We start from the raw sequence: 13,990 nt of genomic DNA on the forward strand, positions 1-13,990 counted from the left end.
ACTGTATATTGTTTTGACAAATCTCTCTATTGTTATATTTGTATTTTCGTCATATTTCAGATTTTTTATTTGACTCTTCTGGCTTTTACTCTGTAACATTTTTAAAAGTAATATTTATGTTAATTTTTTAGACTGTCAGTTTGAATTATAGTATTCAATAAAAACATGAAACATTTTTATTACTTAAAGTCTTCGCTGCTGTATTTATCATAAATACAAACTAACTCAAGGGGCAAGGGTCAAATTTTCAATGATCGTGACATTTCTAAATAAAAAGTATCGGATTGGGATTGTTTGATTCTACCATGTATTTACTTGGATCGGATGGATGCTAAAATTCTCAGTATTGCCCACCCCGTATTTCACTGACTCACTTGGTGGCCTCGAGTTACTGGAACGCAGGATTACTCGAGTGCAGCACTTGAGTCAATGACTCAAAGTAACCCAAAGGCAGGAAAATTGCCTTCACTTGGGTCTGCGAGACAAATGGCAATCAGTTAAAGGCACCGAGAACATTAGCAGATGCACTCGGGTTTGTTTTTGAGGCCGAGCGTCATTATTTGCTCGGCTCAAGTCTTTGACTAATGCACCGTGCAATGTTACGACAAAGCCAGCGCAAATGGCTAAATTCATCATCATCGCTGTTGATAAATGACTCGGCAAAAGGAGGCCCCCAGTTAACCTTTACAAAATAAAGTAAATGTCCAAATACCTTTTTCGGACCTCAAGGCATTGTTTTTTATTGCGAAAGTGGTAAATGGCTCCTTTATTTCGTATCCTCCAACCGATCCATTAAATAATCCAAAGATCAAGTGATGCCCTTGTTTGAAAGACTGTCCTGCTTTTGATGGGAATCAGAGCAAGTTGGGATTTTTTCCTTGCTTTTTTCTTTCTTTCAATCTAGCTTTCACATAAAATGGGATTTGTTTTAAAAATTTTTCAGAGCATTTTTTAGTTATAATATTTGAAAAAAATTAATCATTTTTGTTAACTTTGTAAAATGTGTATTTGTTTAAGAGTATGATTTTATCATTTTAAGGTCAAGACCAGAACAGAAGGAGAGCCCAGATGCGCAATGTTACTGACAAATTTATTGAAATATAGAGGAAAGTCAGCGCCAGTGAACCGGTGCTCGCTGGACGTGGGAAGTAAGCTGCTCACAGGAATGGAGCATGTGGAAGTGGATCTTCCAGAGCGGGAGATCGTAGTGTAGTTAGATGTGAAAACAGGTCATCAGCCGGGACGGGAGATCCAACATGGTCGGGTCAAAAAAACGTGTCGTTGGCCTAGACGGAAGATCAAAACGTGGTCGGGGTCAAAAAACGTGGCGTAGCAGGAGACAAACGGGGAAATCAGGAACGGACGAGTGGAAAAAGGGTGCCAAAACGAGACAGATGGGAGTCAGAGTCAAAAATGCTTGCCTTGTGAAAACAGGTTCGCTGACGGACTGACAACAGGCGAGTGAAAGCCCTGAGCTTAAATAGGACGGGGAACCAATCAGGTAACCAGCAGCAGCTGGCGCCATACGAGAGGGCACAGGTGAGTGTATTGAGTAATCATGACATTTACTTTTTTTTCTATTTAAAGAAAAAGTGTTTATTACTTAGCGCCTCCTAGAGGTAAAAAAACAACAACATTGGCCCTTTTTCAAATCAAATGCAAACTTCTTTTTTAAAATGTCGCCCCAAGGGCACGTCAGCTGAGTGGTTAGCGTGTCCGGGGCACAGTTCTGAGGTACAAATCCAGCTACCAACCATCCTGTGCAGAGTTTGAATGTTCTCCCGTGCTTGTATGGGATTCGTCCGGGCACTTTCTCCCGCATTTCAAAAACATGCATGCCAGGTTAATTCGCTGGTCCAAATTGTCCCCAGGTATGAATGTGCAAGTGAGTTGTCTGTCTCTGTGTGCCCTGCGACTGGCTGGCAAGTAGTTCGGGGTGTCCCCTGCTCATTGATTGAAGATAGCTGCAATGGGCTCCAGCAACCCCGCGATCCTCGTGAGGATAGGCGGGGCAGATAATGGATGGATGGATGTTGTTCAAATTTTGGATTTGTGTTAAGTTTTCTATCATTACCATAGTCTTGATTTGGAGGACAAATCATGCCATGTTCAAACCATCTGTTTTTACTGCTACAGCATTTTTCAGAGTCTTCGCTTTAACTCTTTTGTTGGTCATAAGTTTTCTATTTCTTTATCTTGTAGCTCTTTGTGAATTATTGCCCTTTAAAAGAGTAAATGCCTTTGTAAGTTCACAACATTAATTTTGTTCGTAATAAGCGCAGCCTTTTTGAAAATCTGTGTAAAAGGTCCTTGCTGACATAAATTTACATCGTTAATTAACTCATTTTTTGATTTTTAAAAAATCACGTTTTAAAAAATGTACCCCTTAAAACAAATATGATCGTAAGCTTGACTTATGCACAATTAGATTGTCTACAGGTCGGAAACTCCATGGTGTCTCAATTCGACACGCAGTCATTTTTCCATTTAAAAGGTTCTAAAATTATGCGCCAGAGTAATTAAGAAAGTAATGGCTGTTCTTCCTGGAAAAGAACATGGTAGTACTTCACAGTGTAATTATTTTGAGAACTGCCATTTTCATCAGCCGGCTATTGAGAATTACTTGCTCCATCATTAAGGTCATTAAGGGTGAAGAATAATTTATTCTTTAATCAGAAATCAGAAATTAGGACTTTTTGTTTTACGGATATGAGAATAACGGTGGCCTCCCTTGGCTAGCAAAATAATAGTGTGTTATTTGTAGTGGGCTAAGGCTTGGTCACTTTTATATATATTGTACTTATGTTGACAGACTTTTTCTTCCTCTGTGTGTTTAAATCAACATCCGGGTCTAGAGTTGGTTAAAACAAGCACAGCAGAGAACATGTTTTTGTTACAATAAAACAGATAAAATAAATAAAACGAATTATTCCCTGCTTTTGAGTACAGAACAAGGTTGTAATGGTTTTACAATGTGTTTTAAAGACGTGTGGAGAAATCTGCTTTAAATTATATTTATTTGGTTAAAAATATAATTTTGTGGTTACAGATTTGGCCAGCAGGTAGTACTCACGGTCTCCCATCTGAATTAATACGAAATAGCCTCTTATTGTCTAGCATTTATCATGAAGCAAACAATACTCTAAACATTCACTCTTTCAGGTTATCGATATGGATAACCATTTATCAGTCTGAAAGGAAAATAGTATCAACACACAAATATATAATGCCTGTGTTTGAGTCAAACAAACTACGTTTTATTTTCATGAGACTGAAAATGTAATGAAACAAAACAATGAAGCACATTGTTGAAACAGGCACTCGCAGTCTGAGCAAATGCGGAACGTGGTAAGAATTTTGGTAGCAATACCAAAAATACTGATCAATAAACCCGGTTTCAAGATAATCACCTCATTCAAATGATCAGGAAAGGGTTTTATAGTGTTTCACAATGATATTTATACCCAGCACCAAAACGGTTTGTTTGAAATACTTTCTTGCCTACGTTTGTGTCAAACAATGCAACCAGGTGGGAGGCGTGTTAATATGGTGGAACGCCCCCTCCTCAGAAAAGTCTCTTTTTACCTTTTGTCGCAGACCCATTCAGCTGATTTTTTATTGTTTCTTTATCAGCCGAGGGATAGGGAAAGTGAGAAACATGACTAGGTTTCGCCACATATCCTGGCTGAGGAGACAAGACTGTGGTTTTCAGCCATCTTGGTCGCCATCGTCCCAAACGAGTACAGGCTGGCGAGGCAATCCCTTTGAGTGTGTGTGAAGATACAGTGAGTGTCAAGGGGAGGAGGCAGGAGGCAGGAAGGGAGAACTCAATTACGTTGACGATCAAAACTTTTATTTACCAAAATAAAAGTCGTCCAAAACGCTTCGATTGGGGCAACCCCGCTCCCTCCTCCGAACACGCAGGAACGGGGAGAGGCAGGCGCCATCGGCGTCGGACAACCGGACTCGGTGCTCGGCAGGGGGAGTCCGGCGGGCAAACAGGACAGGCGATTCAGACAGGACAGGCAGAATCAGAACCGGCAAACAGGACAGGTAAACAAGGGAGTCGGACTGGCAGAAAATCAGACGGGCAGAACAGGAGAGTCGGAATCAGGACAGGCAAAACAGGAGAGTCGGAATCAGAACAGGCAGAATCAGAACAGGCAGGGGAGTCGGACTGGCAGGCAGGGGAGTCAGACTGGCAGGCAGGGGAGTCGGACTGGCAGGCAGCGGAGTCGGACTGGCAGGCAGCAAAATCGGACTGGCAGGCAGCAGAGTCGGACAGGCAGGCAGGAGGGTCGGATAGGCAGGCAGGCAGGGGGGTCGGACAGGCAGGCACGGGAGTCGGACAGGCAGGCACGGGAGTCGGACAGGCAGGCACGGGAGTCGGACAGGCAGGCAGGGGAGTTGGATGGGATCGTCCGCTGAGTTCATTTCTTGGCTGGCTCATTCTGTCACAGGGAGGAGCGGACCAGAACGGAGGCAGGAGGCAGGAAGGGAGAACTCAATTGCGTTGACGATCGAAACTTTTATTTACCAAAATAAAAGTCGTCCAAAACTCAGGGACAAGACAGAACAAACAGGCTTTAACTAAAAACGTGCAAACACAGGTTTCTTCCGACTCAAACAAAACAGGACAGAGCAAACAGAACGGGAGATGCAGACAGAAAATGCAAATCAGAAAATGCAATGACCCAGCACCCGCAAAACCCACAACCCACCCTTAAGTAGCACACACGTAAGTTAGCTGATCTGCTTCAGCTGGTGCCCAGGGGGCGGGGCCAGCCTGTCGCCATGGCGACCATGCTGGACATGACAGTGAGAAAGCTGTTTGTGCGTCTGCTTTTAATGGGTAATGAGATTACAGTCACCGGAGGTGGTTCCTGTGACTGGTGAGTTCCTGTTAAGGATTTTCATAGTAAAATTCTCCAATTGGTTGATTAAAACCATTATAACATCTCTTGTAAATAATGAGCAAAAATTTATTTCAGACTCGCAGTGAAATAATTCCTGGCATGAGCATGACAAACAGAAGCAGATAATTAATACTATCATTACAAATAAATAGTCACGGGCTTTCAATTTTTTATTACACTGATCAAGAGTCCAGTTGCTTCCCAAAGGAGTAGGTCTGTGTGTGGAGTCGGTTTTGGGCATTATCCTTACGGGTGGCTAACAATTATTTATATACTAAAGGGGCAGAACACAGAAGTTAGTGGAAAATTCCCCATGTGCCATCTACACACCAGTCATTTGTCCTGAATCCAGCAGGTAGTTTGATTGAATGCAACAGTGTTGCTTGGCATTGTTGTAATATTGAAATATGTCAAGCGTATATCTTGTCATGATTGTATAATTCCTTTATTTGTAACTTCATTCATTTAGTCATAATTATGTAGCTTCAGTTCGGTTTTATTTTATAGTAAGAAGTGCCCATAAGTGCCATTGTCAGGTCAATGACTTTGCTTCTATGAGTGGAATAAAGAATGAGAAACAGCAAACATCAATTTAAGCTCACAAGGAGATGTGTGAATCATCCAACTCATCCTTGTTTAAAAAAATGCAATCATATTTGTTTTTTTCAGGCAAATGTTGATCAGTTTGAGCAAGAACAATGACAGTAGAACAGTGCTCTATTCAACTGTAGGACCCCTTTAATGTTTAATGTTTAATTTTGTAACAGATTTACAATCAGCTTATGGAACACCTTTTTTTGTATAGCGTAATGGTAAACCCTCTCAGCTTTTGCAAGGGGTTGGCGTTCCGGTAAACTCAATCAGTGAAGGCAACAGTTCAAGAGTTCTATCCTATCCTGTCTGATATCTTGCTACAGTCTCCGGTGTCCGGTATTGACTCAGCCTATCTCATCCTAACCGATATCTTGCGCCAGTCACCAGTATCCGGTATCGATCCCGTCTTTCTTATCCTGTCTGATATCTGACTCCAGTCTCCAGTACAGTGGAACCTCGGTTGTCGACCATAATCCGTTCCACAACCCTGTCCGAAAACTGATTTGTTCATTTTTCCCATTAAAAATAATGTAAATCGTTTTAATCCGTTCCAACACCCTGAATGTTTACCTTGAATGTTTAACGTAAACATAAAGCTAACCCAGGCTAATCGTAGTCCGCGTTAGCGTAATCTTCCGTACGAAAGATTACGCTAACATGAACGTGTAAAAAAAAAGCATAAAGAATTATGGATAGGATTTCTTACCTTTGTGGTGGTCAGCAGAAGGCGCAGGTGGACGGCCTTGCTTGCTTATAGCACTCACTACCTTAGCCACATCACTAGATTTCACAGCCTCCTTATTCTTTAGTATCGTATTGATCGTTGATTTAGCCATGCTGTATTCCCTAGCAAGATCAGACACTCGCACATCTCCTTCATATTTTGCTATTATTTTTTCCTTAAATGCAATAGTTCTACGCACTACTTTTCTTTTTTCACCTGTAGCAACTTTGCTGCTTGCACTGACTTTCTTCGGAGGCATAATAAGGGGCTTAAACACCCGTACGCCGCTCAGCATCGCACCCCTAGCGTACGCACTTACGCATTACCGGCGTTCGAACTCCGATTTTTTGACCGAACAGCGAAGCAAGAATTTCTAGAAATTTTGGTCGGACTCTGATTTGTTCGAACTGAGAGGCGTTCGAAAACGAGGTTCCACTGTATCTGGTATCGATCCTGGCTGTCCCGTCAGGTCTGGTATCGACCCCGTCTGTCCGGTATCTGCTCGTGTATCTGGTATCGATACTGTGTGTCCCGTCCTGTCCGGTATCGACCCCGTCTGTCCGTTATCTGCTCGTTTATCTAGTATCGATCTCGTCGGCCTCTTGCTTCCTGTTTTTCCATGCCGGACTTCTGTCTTACTTTTTCCACCCAGCGATCGCCGAAACACTGGCATTTGTTTTCACGAACATGACTGCCCCATTCCCGTAAAATAAAGCTTGTGTGAAAACATTACACATCTGGGCCCTCCTCAAGTTCTGGTTCTGACAAATACAGTAGATAAGACTGGAAATGCATAATGTATTTATATAAATGAGTTGTTTATTACACGTAGTAGTTGTACATTAATGTATCAATCAAATTAACTTTGCTGACTAAAGCATTGGATGCAAAAGAATCAAACCCAGGTCACAGTAATGATAGCGCCAACACCTAAAGCTTGACTACTAGTGATTTAGATGCTATTCAAAAAGGCATTAGATTTTATCTAATTTTCACACTATTTTTACTCAGGGTGCCAGAAATGAATGTTAGAGGTTGGATAAAAAAACAAAGTCTGTCAACAAAAAACTATACAAGCTCCTTTGCATAGGTTTAAATATTAATACGCAACATTATTGATACACAGGTGAAGAACTGGCGAGACTGTTTACATAATCAGAATGGAGAACAAAATGCTCTTTGCAAAGATACGCTCTAATGCCTTTCCTTACATCATATGTACCGCTAGTGTAGTGGTTGACTGCACCTACAATGTGCGACCTGACTTCGATTACCTTTGCATACAATAGCGAAACTTTTCGAATTATCAATCATTGAACTCATATATACCCTAAGTGTATAAATATCATACACATATAAACACGCTAGCTCTTACTAAAGTCTCAAATTTCATGGGCCTTATAGTCCGGTACGCCTTGTGTGATAAAAATACTTGACAAAATACTATTTTTGGGGAGGGTTGCGTCTCATAATCCAGGGCACCTTATAGTGTAGAAAACACCTTACTTTTCTTATAAGGTGATCCGACAATGCGAGGATACACATTACCAAGGTCACATTATTAAAAATTCTCATACACATCCCTGCTCTCTGTGGATGCAACTGACCCTTTAGCACAGGAAATCTTCCCATTCACCACACGCTTTGTTTGCCGGCAGCCATTGGCGATCTTATCGTCCAGTGACGTTTGTTGTCAAATGGTTTTGTCTCCTCGTCCTTGAGCTGCGACATTATACATCACTGTTGATGTGGCCACTTTACCCACGGCTCCCTCTTGTCACCTGCCTTGCATTTTTCCAACTCCACACCATGAGTCATGACGAGTGTACAACGAACACACACAGCACCGTGCTGCTCGTATCTCATCAGACTGCGCTGATCGTATGGTCACGCTCTCTTTGAGGCTGCTTGGCCGTGTCTCCTAGTACATTACAGACACTCCATTGTTGAGAATTGCGTGGAAGATTACATATGAGATAGGAGGAGTTGGGGCCTGTCAATGGTTTCCTAGAATTAAGGTCTGGTGACCACTCTCGACAGTTTTTTTCTCTGTCAACATTTGCTGAGTCAAATTAATCCTAAAGTTTATTTTGGTGGCTTTATTTAGGTAGGGACTTAATTGAAACCATCACCAAAGACTGAAACAATAACTTAATTTTAACTACCCTACTTTGTAATCAAAAAGGTTTAGCATGTGTTATAGCTATCTATCTATCTACCTTGGTCATATCCCTCAATGGGGTGACTGACAGCAAGACACACACATACAATAACAAAGGAAACAAAAGGGAAATAAATAGCATAAAAAAACACACAAACATTTTTGGACCATGGCCAACCCAATTGCCCAAACACCCAAACAAGTTAGGCACCTCGGCACCCAAGTTGGTCATGCTTTCGTCCCTCCAGATGAAATGGGACACCAGAAAGCGGCCATGTCACTCCGGTCAGGGTGACACAACACACTCTTTTGTTCAACAGCAGGGCCTGAAAGCTTTCACTGGTTTACCCCTGCCGCATGATACGGGTGCCCAGCCCATCCTTAAGAACGCGTCCACAATCCCACTATCCTTCCACAACACCTCGTTTCTGTCACCAACAAGAGCTCTAGCTTCCATTATATTTAGACCTCTTTCCTGCAGTGCACTCATAAAACCATCCATCCACGTCAATCGCGGCCTTCCTCTTGGTCTCCTTCAATTGACTTCTGCTCTGTAGATCCTCTTCAACATTCGCTCCTCATCCATCCTCTCCATGTGTCCAAACCAACCGAGTACTCTCTTATCAACACGCTTGCTCAGTTCCACAACTACTCCAGTTCTGTTTCTCACAATTTCATTTCTCAGTCTATCCAATCTTGTCACTCCTAACACAGTCCTCAAACACTTCATCTCAAAAACATTCAACTTCCTTCTTAAATCTGCGTTCAAATCCCTGTGGTGAGGGGTCCTCTCCTTGTGAGAGGTAAGAGAATTCTCCCACCATGGTCCGCTGTGTGCCGTAAGAGGCGACTAAAGTGGAGGGAGCGAGGGGACTGGGGATCCTCTCCTCTTTATCTCTACTCCCTAAGAGACAGCAAGGCAAAGAAAGGGGGGCGGGAGACCGAAAGGTCTCGCAAACCCTGGTTATAGGGTCATTTAATGTGAGAGGATGTGGAAGTAAAGCGACAGAGTGGAAGAAAGAGGAGATCGGAAGGATGATGAGTAAAAGGAAGGTTGATGTGTTAGTCTTGAGTGAAACAAAGATGAAAGGAAAGGGTGTTATATTCTTTGAATTAAGTCATGTCACATTTATTTGTATAGCCCTTAATCACAAGATGTCTTAAAGGACTGCCATGTTACAATTACACCATCCCCTGATCTTAAACCAACATGTGGACAAGGAAAAACTCAAAACTTTAGCACGAGGAAAATATGAAACCTTGACAAGGGGCCCCGCGAGTGGTATTCCCCCTTCCTGGATGACCAGGGTGCAATAGATTTAGCATTGGGTGCGCTCTATAGTCCGGAATTTACTGTATCTTGAATTTAAAAATGAAATTATTTTGGTTTGAGCCTATACCCAGAACCGTAACCCTAGCTCTCAGATTATAGATCAAGTTTAAGTTTGAAAACATTAGTTATCTCTTAACTTAAAACTCTAACAATTGTTCATGACCCTCAATAAAATTGAAACCATCATTTGAAGCCTCAACCCAGTGGTTCTTATCCCCGTTGGAGCTATCAGACCCCACCTGTTTCATATTCACCGAACCTTAATTTAATGTAAAATAAAATACATTTCTTTACACGTTTTTTCCACTGATGAAAAAAAACAATATAGTGCCCTCACAATAAACTCTAGATCACTTAATTAACTTTGTGTCCTTTCAAACACACATTAAGAATATTACTAGAACAGCTTTTTTCCATCTCGGAACATTGCTAAAATTCGCCCTATAGTCTCTCAGTCGGATGCGGAGATTATAATTTGTGCGTTTATAACCTCCCGTCTCGATTACTGTAATGCGCTACTCTCCGGTCTCCAAAAGTCCAAAATCAAGAGCCTGCAGATGGTACAAAACGCTGCAGCGAGGCTTTTAACTAAGACAACAAAGTTTGATTACTTTACCCTGATTTTAGTTAACCTGCATTGGCTCCCTGTTAGCTTAAAATATGATTTTAAGGTTCTGTTGGTATTATACAAAATCATGCAGGGATTTGCTCCCTCATATCTTTCAGATTTAATTTCCCCCTATGTTCCAGTCCGGAGCCTTCGCTTAGAAAATGCTGGTCTACTAGTGATCCCAAGAGCCAAGAAGAGATCTGCAGGTTCGAGAGCCTTCTCCATTCGGGCCCCGGTGCTGTGGAATGCTCTGCCCCCTGAGATTCGATCTGCAACCTCAGTGGAACTGTTTAAATTAAGGCTTGAAACACACTTCTAATCTATAGCATATAATTAACCTTTATATTTTTTTGTTGACAATTTTTGTGTATTATTTATTATTCCAACATCCATTGCAGCCTGGTCATCCTTCTCAAGGTTTCTTCATTTTCCTCATGTTGAGGTTTTTGAGTTTTGACTTGCCCTCATGTAGGTTTTAGTTTAGGGGATGGTGTAATAATAGTCTGTAGTTTGCAATAGTCTTTGGTCTGTGCAGCCTTTTGAGACTCCTTGTAATTAAGGGCTATACAAAAAAAAAACATGACTTGACTTTGTCTGTGCGAGGCTAGAGTTGCTCAACTTGGCATTGCACATCATGCAGATATGACGCAGACTCTTATCCCGTTCCGTGATGCAAGCAATGGAGAATGCAACGGATGCCAGTTTTTTATTTTGACAATTATTGTGAGGGCAGCACGGCGGCGCAGTGGTTAGCGCTTGTGCGGCACAGTTCATGTCATGGGAACCTGTCGTGGGTTCAAATCCAGCTAAAGACTTCCTGAGCGGAGTTTGTATGTTCTCCCCGTGCTTGCGTGGGTTTCCTCCGGGCACTCCGGTTTCCTCCCACATTCCAAAAACATGCATTTCAGGTGGATTGGCCGGTCCAAATTGTCCCTAGGTGTGAATGAGCGAATGAGTTGTCTGTCCCTGTGTGCCCTGCAATTGGCTGGCAACCAGTTCAGGGTGTCCCCTGCCCATTGCCCGGAGATGGCTGGGATGGGCTCCAGCCCCCCGCGACCCTAATGAGGATAAGCGGTACGGATGATGAGATGAGATGAGACAATTATTGTGACGTGTTTTTGGTTGGTTGTCATGACTATTATAAGCTGTTTACATCATTGTCACTGTCGGCCAATCATATTGCTGTTTTTTGATATCTACATGCTTTAGGGGGGATTTGCTTTCTTAACCTAGGAGATTTAATAATAAGAACGGTGTCAGTGAGTGGCCTTTCAAACAGGTTGGAAATTCTTATAAAAAATTTGGGCTGTACATGATCCCACTGCCAGTTCAAAATATGTTGATGTCTTCTCTCCCTTGAGTCTTTACCATGGTTAGCTTGAATCAAAAATAAAGTAATTACATGATCTACTACCATGACATTAACACGTTGGATCACTTCTGCGTGCGGGGAATGTTATTTTGTAAAGAAATGATGAGTCGGTGTGTCTCAACAGCAGAGGCTCCACTGAACATCTGGGACAAACTCACTGAACCCTTAAGGTTCGATCGAGCCTAGGTTAAGAACTACTGCCCTGACCTGATTGTAGATAAAACTCATAACTGTTGTTTAAAACTCAAAACTATTCAATCTTGTTTTGGTCCCTTATTCATATTTTAGTTTAAAACACTCACTATAGATTGAAACCCAGTCTACGAACCATAATCTGATAAAGTTTGTTTTTACACCTTCCAAAATGCTTTAAAATGTTAACCATACCAGCAGGGTATTTTACTTACGCATTAAAATAAAAAAATCACAAATAACCTGTCAAATATTTTATCAAAGTTATCACATTTTACAATTTTAACATACACTTTAATTCAGGGGTCGGGAACCTATGGCTCGCGAGCCATATATGGCTCTTTCTATGAGTATCTGTGGCTCAGAGACCAATATGATTGCATGCAAAATTTCTCCATCTTGTTCAAAACCGGAATTGACTATCCTATCCGGGTACACGTAAAGCCAAACCAAAACTTGATACGGGATTAACACTCCGCAGTATATATAGGGCACGTTTTTCACTATAATTTACAGTCGAGGTGTCACACAAAAAAAGGGGGAAAAAACTCGTTTTGGCTGTACAACGCTAAAAAATCCTTTATTTAAAAGTTCACTATATAATCTGTGTTCAGTGTTCAGATACTTTATGATGAATCCACAGAACTGTAAATACGCCAAAACACCGGAAGAGAACTTAGTCATTTGATTGGGTGAGTGGGAGGGATGGGTGGAGCTATGCAAAAAGTACAAGCATTCCCTCCCATCTCTCGCCAAAGGTAAGCACATAAGGCTCCCTATTCTCAGAATGTTGTGACGTTTTTACAAAATAAATGCTTGCATCTGGTTTTGAAACCAATATGTATGAAAAAAAGGGTCAAAAGGAGTTTAACCGATCTTGAGTAATTGCAAGAAAGAGACAAGTTTAAAGTGGTATGTTTGTTGAATTTGGGACAGGGGCTCTGGCATTATTCTCTTTTCATCATTTTTATCAAATAATCAAAAATAAATGTGCTGAAGACTAAGCTTTTGTCTGGGGCGCGGGTTTAGCAATTTAGTAAATTTGTCTCATAATATATGGTGTGGCTCTTTCCCAAAATAAAATTAATATTTTTTGCTTTTTTGGCTCTTTGAGTCAAAAAGGTTCCCGACCCCTGCTTTAATTGTATGAGTTTTCCGAATACAGCCGTGGCAACCTAAAGCTAGAGGCCCACTTGTTGTCATACCGTTCTGGCTTCTAGTTTGATAACTTACTTGCTCATTAGCTAGCCAATTTGTTAATAAGTGCACTTAACAAATTCAAAACTTCTCAAAATTGACAACAAAATGAAGAACTTTTATATAATGACGGAATTGTTAAGCCTCTTAACATATTTAATGGCTTCTTTTAACTCCCATAATTCAACAGAGGCTGAGTGAGGCTATCGGGCCTCTCGTCGTAACTCTGGTCCGGCATCTAGCTTGATAGCCCACCAGCTAGCTAATTGGTTAAAAGCTAGCTATCTATTGAATTGAACTTATCCTAAATATCTGTCAACCTATTGAGTATCTAGTGAACTGATTCGTCTGGCTAGGCTTCTGGATATTTCACTAGCGATGTAGCTTAGTAAATCGTATTCTCACCACAATAAATGCTGGAAATGGAGCTTGCTTGCTGGGTTCCGATATAGAATGATAGTACTTTTTTGTGTTTGACTGATATTGCGCCTTCTCAAATACCAGTGCCTTAACAGAAAGACAATATTTCCCAAGGCTAGTACTTAGTTAAAACCAATATTTCCCTGAACTCTTAACTGGGATTAGAACACCTAATTAGTTAAGACGAATGACTGTTCTTCACATCCAGGCGGGAGTCGATCAGTTTAGCTGGGGATTTTATTCAACAGAATATTCCGGACAATTTGAGGAACAGAACAAGGCTGTTTAGTGTGCAGTCAAAATGGCACACAATCCCTGTTATACTGGGAGGGCGGGCTATAACAAAAACGCAAATTTAGAGGTAGCGGATAAATCCTCACTTCACACCAGCCCTTTGTCTACCGCAAATACGGGTAAAACTTAATTGCCTTCTTCTAAGGCCAAATTGAAAACATCTCTTGAAACAATGCA

The sequence above is a fragment of the Urocampus carinirostris genome, chromosome 13 (assembly GCF_059441175.1).
Source record: "Urocampus carinirostris isolate Australia breed hairy pipefish chromosome 13, RoL_Ucar_1.0, whole genome shotgun sequence".
Classification (NCBI taxonomy): Eukaryota; Metazoa; Chordata; class Actinopteri; order Syngnathiformes; family Syngnathidae; genus Urocampus; species Urocampus carinirostris.